Here is a 9,470-nt window from a genome sequence, read left to right on the forward strand (position 1 = left end):
AACTTTTGTTCAAAGTGAGTTTTCAGTCAAGTTTCAACCTGAAAGCATAGAAAGATGAAAACCTTTAAGTTAGAGGTGGATTTTATTAAGTTTTCATCAAAATACAGGAGTTATGCATGAAGTGTTCATTTTGGCCTTCTTTCGCTGAGAAAAGACAATTTGTGACCTGTGATAAAAACAGCCATAACTTTTGTTCAAAGTATGTTTTCAATCAATTTTAAACCTGAAAGCATAGAAAGATGCATAAAAGAGAAGTTAGAGGTGGATTTCATACAATTTTCCTCAAAATACAGGAGTTATGCGTGAAGTGTTCATTTTGGCCTTCTCTCGCTGAGAAAAGACAATTTGTGACCTGTGATACAAAACAGCAATAACTTTTGTTCAAAGTGAGTTTTCAGTCAAGTTTCCACCTGAAATCATAGAAAGATATATGAACATTAAGTTACAGGTGGATTTTAGTCAATTTTCTAAAAAATAAAGCAGTTATGCATGAAGTGTTCATTTTGGCCTTCTCTCGCTGAGAAAACACTATTTGTGACCTGTGATACAAAACAGCCATAACTTTTTTTCAAAGTGAGTATTCAGTCAAGTTTCAACCTGAAAGCATAGAAAGATGCATAAAAGAGAAGTTATATGTTGATTTCAGGCAGTTTTCATCAAAATACAGGAGTTATGCATGAAGTGTTCATTTTGGCCTTCTCCCGCTGAGAAAACACTATTTTTGACCTGTGATAAAAAACTGCCATAACTTTTTTTGAAAGTGAGTTTTCAATCAAGTTTCAACCTGAAAGCATAGAAAGATGCATAAAAGAGAAGTTAGAGGTGGATTTCATGCAATTTTCCTCAAAATACAGGAGTTATGCATGAAGTGTTCATTTTGGCCTTCTCTCGCTGAGAAAAGACAATTTGTGACCAGTGATACAAAACAGCCATAACTTTTGTTCAAAGTGAGTTTTCAGTCAAGTTTCCACCTGAAATCATAGAAAGATATATGAACATGAAGTTCCAGGTAGTTTTTACTCAGTTTTTTAAAAAATAAAGCAGTTATGCATGAAGTGTTCATTTTGGCCTTCTCTCGCTGAGAAAACACTATTTGTGACCTGTGATACAAAACAGCCATAACTTTTTTTCAAAGTGAGTATTCAGTCAAGTTTCAACCTGAAAGCATAGAAAGATGCATAAAAGAGAAGTTATATGTGGATTTCAGGCAGTTTTCATCAAAATACAGGAGTTATGCATGAAATGTTCATTTTGGCCTTCTCCCGCTGAGAAAACACTATTTTTGACCTGTGATAAAAAACTGCCATAACTTTTGTTGAAAGTGAGTTTTCAATCAAGTTTCAACCTGAAATCATAGAAAGATGCATAAACTTGAAGTTTCAGGTGGATTTCACGCAGTTTTCCTCAAAATATAGGAGTTATGCATGAAGTGTTCATTTTGGCTTTCTCTCGCTGAGAAAACGCCATTTGTGACCATTGATAAAAAAAGCCATAACTTTTGTTCAAAGTGAGTTTTCAGTCAAGTTTCCACATGAAATCATAGAAAGATATATGAACATGAAGTTACAGGTGGTTTTTACTCAGTTTTCTAAAAAATAAAGCAGTTATGCATGAAGAATTCATTTTGGCCTTTTCTCGCTGAGAAAACACTATTTGTGACCTGAGATAAAAAATAGCCATAACTTCTGTTCAAAGTATGTTTTCAGTCAAGTTTCAACCTGAAAGCATAGAAAAATGCATAAACTTGAAGTTACAGTAGGATTTCAGGCAGTTTTCCTCAAAATACAGGAGTTATGCATGAAGTATTCATTTTGGCCTTCTCTCTCTGAGAAAATATTATTTGTGACCTGCGATACAAAACAGCAAGAACTCTTGTTTAAACTGAGTTTTCAGACAGGTTTCAACCTGAAAGCATAGAAAGATGCATAAACTTGAAGTTACAGTTGGATTTCACACAATTTTCCTCAAAATACAGGAGTTATGCATGAAGTGTTCATTTTGGCCTTCTCTCGCTGAGAAAACACTTTTTGTGACCTGTGATACAAAAAAGACATAACTTTTGTTCAAAGTGAGTTTTTAGTTAAGTTTCAACCTGAAAGCATAGAAAGATGCATTAACTTGAAGTTACAGGTGGATTTTAGTCAGTTTTCCTCAAAATACAGGAGTTATGCATGAAGTGTTCATTTTGGCCTTCTCTCGCTGAGAAAACACTATTTGTGACCTGTGATAAAAACAGCCATAACTTTTGTTCAAAGTATGTTTTCAATCAAGTTTCAACCTGAAAGCATAGAAAGATGCATAAAAGAGAAGTTAGAGGTGGATTTCATACAATTTTCCTCAAAATACAGGAGTTATGCATGAAGTGTTCATTTTGGCCTTCTCTCTCTGAGAAAAGACAATTTGTGACCTGTGATACAAAACAGCAATAACTTTTGTTCAAAGTGAGTTTTCAGTCAAGTTTCCACCTGAAATCATAGAAAGATATATGAACATTAAGTTACAGGTGGATTTTAGTCAATTTTCTAAAAAATAAAGCAGTTATGCATGAAGTGTTCATTTTGGCCTTCTCTCGCTGAGAAAACACTATTTGTGACCTGTGATACAAAACAGCCATAACTTTTTTTCAAAGTGAGTATTCAGTCAAGTTTCAACCTGAAAGCATAGAAAGATGCATAAAAGAGAAGTTATATGTTGATTTCAGGCAGTTTTCATCAAAATACAGGAGTTATGCATGAAGTGTTCATTTTGGCCTTCTCCCGCTGAGAAAACACTATTTTTGACCTGTGATAAAAAACAGCCATAACTTTTGTTGAAAGTGAGTTTTCAATCAAGTTTCAACCTGAAAGCATAGAAAGATGCATAAAAGAGAAGTTAGAGGTGGATTTCATGCAATGTTCCTCAAAATACAGGAGTTATGCATGAAGTGTTCATTTTGGCCTTCTCTCGCTGAGAAAAGACAATTTGTGACCAGTGATACAAAACAGCCATAACTTTTGTTCAAAGTGAGTTTTCAGTCAAGTTTCCACCTGAAATCATAGAAAGATATATGAACATGAAGTTCCAGGTAGTTTTTACTCAGTTTTTTAAAAAATAAAGCAGTTATGCATGAAGTGTTCATTTTGGCCTTCTCTCGCTGAGAAAACACTATTTGTGACCTGTGATACAAAACAGCCATAACTTTTTTTCAAAGTGAGTATTCAGTCAAGTTTCAACCTGAAAGCATAGAAAGATGCATAAAAGAGAAGTTATATGTGGATTTCAGGCAGTTTTCATCAAAATACAGGAGTTATGCATGAAATGTTCATTTTGGCCTTCTCCCGCTGAGAAAACACTATTTTTGACCTGTGATAAAAAACTGCCATAACTTTTGTTGAAAGTGAGTTTTCAATCAAGTTTCAACCTGAAATCATAGAAAGATGCATAAACTTGAAGTTTCAGGTGGATTTCACGCAGTTTTCCTCAAAATATAGGAGTTATGCATGAAGTGTTCATTTTGGCTTTCTCTCGCTGAGAAAACGCCATTTGTGACCATTGATAAAAAAAGCCATAACTTTTGTTCAAAGTGAGTTTTCAGTCAAGTTTCCACATGAAATCATAGAAAGATATATGAACATGAAGTTACAGGTGGTTTTTACTCAGTTTTCTAAAAAATAAAGCAGTTATGCGTGAAGAATTCATTTTGGCCTTTTCTCGCTGAGAAAACACTATTTGTGACCTGAGATAAAAAATAGCCATAACTTCTGTTCAAAGTATGTTTTCAGTCAAGTTTCAACCTGAAAGCATAGAAAAATGCATAAACTTGAAGTTACAGTAGGATTTCAGGCAGTTTTCCTCAAAATACAGGAGTTATGCATGAAGTATTCATTTTGGCCTTCTCTCTCTGAGAAAATATTATTTGTGACCTGCGATACAAAACAGCAAGAACTCTTGTTTAAACTGAGTTTTCAGACAGGTTTCAACCTGAAAGCATAGAAAGATGCATAAACTTGAAGTTACAGTTGGATTTCACACAATTTTCCTCAAAATACAGGAGTTATGCATGAAGTGTTCATTTTGGCCTTCTCTCGCTGAGAAAACACTTTTTGTGACCTGTGATACAAAAAAGACATAACTTTTGTTCAAAGTGAGTTTTTAGTTAAGTTTCAACCTGAAAGCATAGAAAGATGCATTAACTTGAAGTTACAGGTGGATTTTAGTCAGTTTTCCTCAAAATACAGGAGTTATGCATGAAGTGTTCATTTTGGCCTTCTCTCGCTGAGAAAACACTATTTGTGACCTGTGATACAAAACAACCATAACTTTTGTTCAAAGTGAGTATTCAGTCAAGTTTCAACCTGAAAGCATAGAAAGATGCATAAACGTGAAGTTACAGGTGGATTTCATGCAGTTTTCCTCAAAATACAGGAGTTATGCATGAAGTGTTCATTTTGGCCTTCTCTCGCTGAGAAAACACTATTTGTGACCTGTGATACAAAACAGCCATAACTTTTGTTCAAAGTGAGTTTTCAGTCAAGTTTCAACCTGAAAGCATAGAAAGATGCATAAACTTGAAGTTCCAGGTGGATTTCAGGCAGTTTTCCTCAAAATACAGGAGTTATGCATGAAGTGTTCATTTTTGACTTCTCTCGCTGAGAAAACGCTATTTGTGACCTGTGATACAAAACAGCCATTACTTTTGTTCAAAGTGAGTTTTCAGTCAAGTTTCAACCTGAAAGCATAGAAAGATGCATAATCTTGAAGTTAGAGGTTGATTTCAAGCAGTTTTCCTCAAAATACAGGAGTTATGCATGCAGTGTTCATTTTGGCCTTCTCTCGCTGAGAAAACACTATTTGTGACCTGTGAAACAAAACAGCCATAACTTTTGTTCAAAGTGAGTTTTCAGTCAAGTTTCAAGCTGAAAGCACAGAAAGATGCATAAACTTGAAGTGACAGGTGGAGTTCATGCAGTTTTCTAAAAAATACAGTAGTTATGCATGAAGTGTTCATTTTGGCCTTCTCTCGCTGAGAAAACGCTATTTGTGACCTGTGATAAAAAACAGCCATAAAATTTGTTCAAAGTGAGTTTTCAGTCTTGTTTGAACCTGAAAGCATAGAAAGATGCATAAACTTGAAGTTACAGGTGGATTTCACTCAGTTTTCCTCAAAATACAGGAGTTCTGCATGAAGTGGTAATGTTGGCCTCCTCCCTCTGAGAAAAAGCTATTTGTAACCTGTGATACAAAATAGCCATAACTTTTGTTTAAAGTGAGTTTTCAGTCAAGTTTCAACCTTAAAGCATCGAAAGATGCATAAACTTGAAGTTACAGGTTGACTTCACTCAGGTTTCCTCAAAATACAGGAGATTTGCATGAAGTGTTCATTTTGGCCTTCTCTCGCTGAGAAAACGCTGTTTGTGGCCTGTGATACAAAACAGCCTTAACTTTTGTTCAAAGTGAGTTTTCAGTCAAGTTTCAACCTGAAAGCATAGAAAGATGCATAAACTTGAAGTTATGGGTGGATTTCAGTCCGTTTTCCTCAAAATACAGGAGTTATGCATTTAGTTTTCATTTAGGCCTTGTCTCTGAGACAACACTATTTGTGACCTGTGATACAAAACAGCCATCACTTTTGTTCAAAGTAAATTTTCATTCAAGTTCCAACTTGAAAGCAAAGAAATATGCATTAACTTGAAATTAGAGGTAGATTTCAGTCAGTTTTCCTCAAAATAATAGAGTTCTGCATGAAGTGTTCATTTAGTCCTTCTCTCGCTGAGGAAACACTATTTGTTACCTGTGATACAAAACCGCCATAACTTTTTTCAGTAGCTGGGGCAAGCAGCATCAATGTTCCTGGTTCCTTGTTGTACTTAAGCAGTTTTATTCTGCATAGGTAGGAATCTAATAATCTCCTCCTATTTTCATTTATGTTTCATTTTATTAGGAATGTTATTGGTTCATTGATAAAATGACCGGAGTGAGGCTCAGGAGTGGAGAGGAAGAAAGAACAGGGAAAGGATAGCAAAGACAAGGGGGAGGGGGGCGACAAAAACAACAACAGCAATAGCAGAAAACAACAACAATAAAAAAACACAAAAAAACAAACAAAAAACAAATAAACAAACAAAGAAAAAGTAACAACAACAAAAGTAAAAGAGAAAACATTGTTTGCAGAATTTCCGGTGCAGGCTTACCATTTTGTTTCATATAATTTTAAGATAAATGTCTTAGTGTGTGTTTATGGGTCAGTTGTGCGCTCCGTACGTGTATGTGTGTATAAGCGTTTGTAAGTGTTTGTGTGTGTGTGCTACGGTTTGTCTTGGATGCTGTTTGTAGCTGGCTGTAGCTGATGTGGGGGGCCAGGACATCGCACCTCCAGTCCAGGATAGCAGGTAGGTCAGGACCAGGCCACCAGAGCACCCAGAAACCCCCAGGACACGGGGAGCCCCAGGCCACCCCTCCCCAAGGAAACAGCCACAGGCCCAACCCATGCCAGCACCCATAGGAAAGCATAGGAGCAGCAACCCCCACCCAGAAGCAACCCACAGAGAGATGGGGCAGAGATGACCCCGGTCCCGCCGGGCACCCCCCCCCCCCCCCCACCAGCATGAGCAGAGACCAGGGGCACGGGGCCCCTCTGGCCCGAGACCCGACCAGAGCCCCCCAAGAGGTCCGCCAGCGGCGAGGCCGGCACCCACCCACACCCCACACCCAGGCGGGGCAGCCACAGCCCACCACAACGACCAGGCCCACTGCCCCCGAACAGAGCTATCCCCCCCCAATCCACGATCCCCATCCCCTCTACTCATCCCTGTTCTCCCCCTCTCCCCAGAGCAGGAGGGCTTTAGGCTATAGGGCACCACCAGCCAGCCAGCCAGCCAGCCAGCCAGCCGGGACCCCCCACTCCCCCGAGAGGCCCAGCCCACCCGCCGGGGTGAGTTGAAGGCACGGAAGCCCAGGACCGCCACTCCCGGACAAAACAATCATACTCTCATCTTCTTCCATACAGGGGCTGAGTACTCCATAGATGCTGGTACGGTCCAGGGCACCTCAGACTTAGTGAAACTGTCAGCGAGCGATCCATCACACAACAGCAGGGCCCGTGACCAATCCCAGCCCAACCACCACGCCAGGAAGAGGACCAACCCCCCCCCCCCCCAAAGAGCCCTGGCCAGGCCCCAAGGCCTGCAAAGGTGCAGTTAGCAAAGGAGGCAGCCCTGGACCCACTCCCTGCCCCAGCTGCCCCCCCATCCCAACATGGTGCAGGGTGCGTGTTGTGCATGGGAATGTAGATGTGATGATGTGGATGACTAGAATGTAGTTAAAATTGGCGGAGGCACCCAGGGCATGGGAGCCCCGCCGGTTGCAGACGGCAGAGTTTCCCAGTACATCCTCATGCACTCCCCCAAGCCCTAAATGTCTACGATGTGATTAAAATTGGGGGGTCCAGCCCCTCAAGGCCTAGTGATACATAAGATGTGATGTGATGGGACAGAGAGGCAATGAGAGGGGCTGAGGAATGGGCCAGACCTGCAGGGGGCCAACTTCCAGACTGGCCCCGCTGACCACCCCGTCACCACTGCAACCAGCCGACAGGGAGTCTAGCCTCCCTGGTCCAGGGGTCAGATTGGAGCACCAAGGTGCACTGTCTGGAGATCCGGGCAGAGGGCCCACCACCGCGCAGTGCAAGGGCAGGGAGGGCCCAGGCCCCCAGTGCACAGCGGAACCCCCAGCCAGCAGCCCGTGGTCAGGGCCCCCAGTTTGATCAGCATCAAGGAGGTCAGCCCCTATCCCTCAGACGTCCCCCAGCATCCTCCCTTTGTCCGGAGTGGCGGCAGTCCAGGACATTGTGCCAGGGCCCAGCCCGCCCGAGGATTGGCCGAGGTGAGCAAACCCCTCCCAAATGTGGGTGTGACCCCCCGGGGGGAGCAGCAGGGCCCCAGGCCAGCAAGTCCCAGGCGCCAAGCAATCCACCTCTACCTCACTCTCCAGCCCCTTACCTCCCTCCCTCCTGATAAAAGGGAGATCAGAGATTTGGATTTCTTTGCAGAATGTTTGTTCACTATGCTTGGTCTAATGAGTTTGGCTTTAACCATTTTAGTATGTATTGTAATCTATTGGCCAAGTAGTAATTATAAAAATTTGGTAGTTCCAAGCCACCATAGTCTTCACTCTTTTGTAAAGCCTTTAAGCTGATATGTGGTGGCTTAGTTTTCCAGAGAAATTTTGAGATGTTAGAGTCGAGTGTTTTGAACCAAGTCCGGGGAGGTTGGGTCAGAACCATCGAGAAAACAGAGTTGATTTTTGGCAAGATCATCATTTTCACTGTTGCTATTCTTCCCATAAGTGATATGGGTAGTGTGCGCCACCGGGTGAGGTCGTCTTCTATTTCTTTAATTAGGGCGGTATGATTTAGCCGTGTCAAGAGAGACAATTTGGCAGAGATGTTGATGCCCAGGTATTTAATGTTTCCTGGCCGTAGTGGTGCAGTGAGCGTACTCTGGAAACCTGAGTTGATGGGAAGAACAGTTGACTTGCTCCAAATAATTGAGTAGTCAGAAATGGTTGAGAATTTTTCAATGAGTGCTATCGTTTCAGGGAGAGATGATTATGCATTCCGTAGGAAAAGTAATACATCATCAGCATAAAGGCTTATCTTATGGTTCACATTTGTAGTATCAATTCCCTTGATGTTGTTGTTTTGCCGGACTGCAGCTGCGGTTATAGCAATAGCAGCTGAATATAGCAAAAAGGGAAGGGGAAAGTGGACAACCCTGTCGGGTTCCTCTTTGGAGAGAGAAGCTTGGAGAAGTTTGGTCATTTGTTCTGACACAAGCACTGGGAGCGCGGTAAAATGTTTTGATCCAGTTCACAAAGTTATCTCCAAACCCAAACTTTTGTAATGTGGTGAGGGAAAGTTCCAATTTACCCTGTCGAATGCTTTTTCTGCATCTAGGGAGACAATTATGGCATCCTTGCTCTGATTGTTACAGTAGTCTATCAGGTTGATAAGTCTACGTAGGTTGTGGGTAGTGCCGTCCTTTAATAAACCCAGTCTGGTCAGGATGTATTATGTGAGGTGTTACTTTTTCAAGCCTTCTAGCTAGCGCCTTGCTGATGACTTTAATATCTGCATTTATTAGTGATATTGGACGATAGCTTGATGGAAGTGCTGGGTCTTTGTCCGGTTTAAGGAGAAGGCTAATAATTGCACGGTTCATGTCGGGTGGCATGGTCGAGGTTTCCTGTATTTCAGTGAACATTTTGTGGAATATTGGTGCAAGCTCAGGCCAGAACTCTTTGTAGAATTCTGCAGGAAAGGCATCCGGTCCCGTCGCTTTCTTGTTTGGCATATGTTTAAGGGCTTGTTCCTCGATTGAAATAGGTGACTCCAGAGCCATTATTTGGTCTTGATTTAATTTTTGCAAGTCAATTGTGCTTAGAAAGTTTTCAATGCAAGATTTGGATGGGTTAATTTCAAGTGAGTAAAGTTT

This window comes from Aulostomus chinensis, chromosome 5, assembly GCF_037954235.1.
Source record: "Aulostomus chinensis isolate RoL2024-O1b breed Wild chromosome 5, RoL_Achi_v1.0, whole genome shotgun sequence".
In the NCBI taxonomy this organism is placed as follows: domain Eukaryota; kingdom Metazoa; phylum Chordata; class Actinopteri; order Syngnathiformes; family Aulostomidae; genus Aulostomus; species Aulostomus chinensis.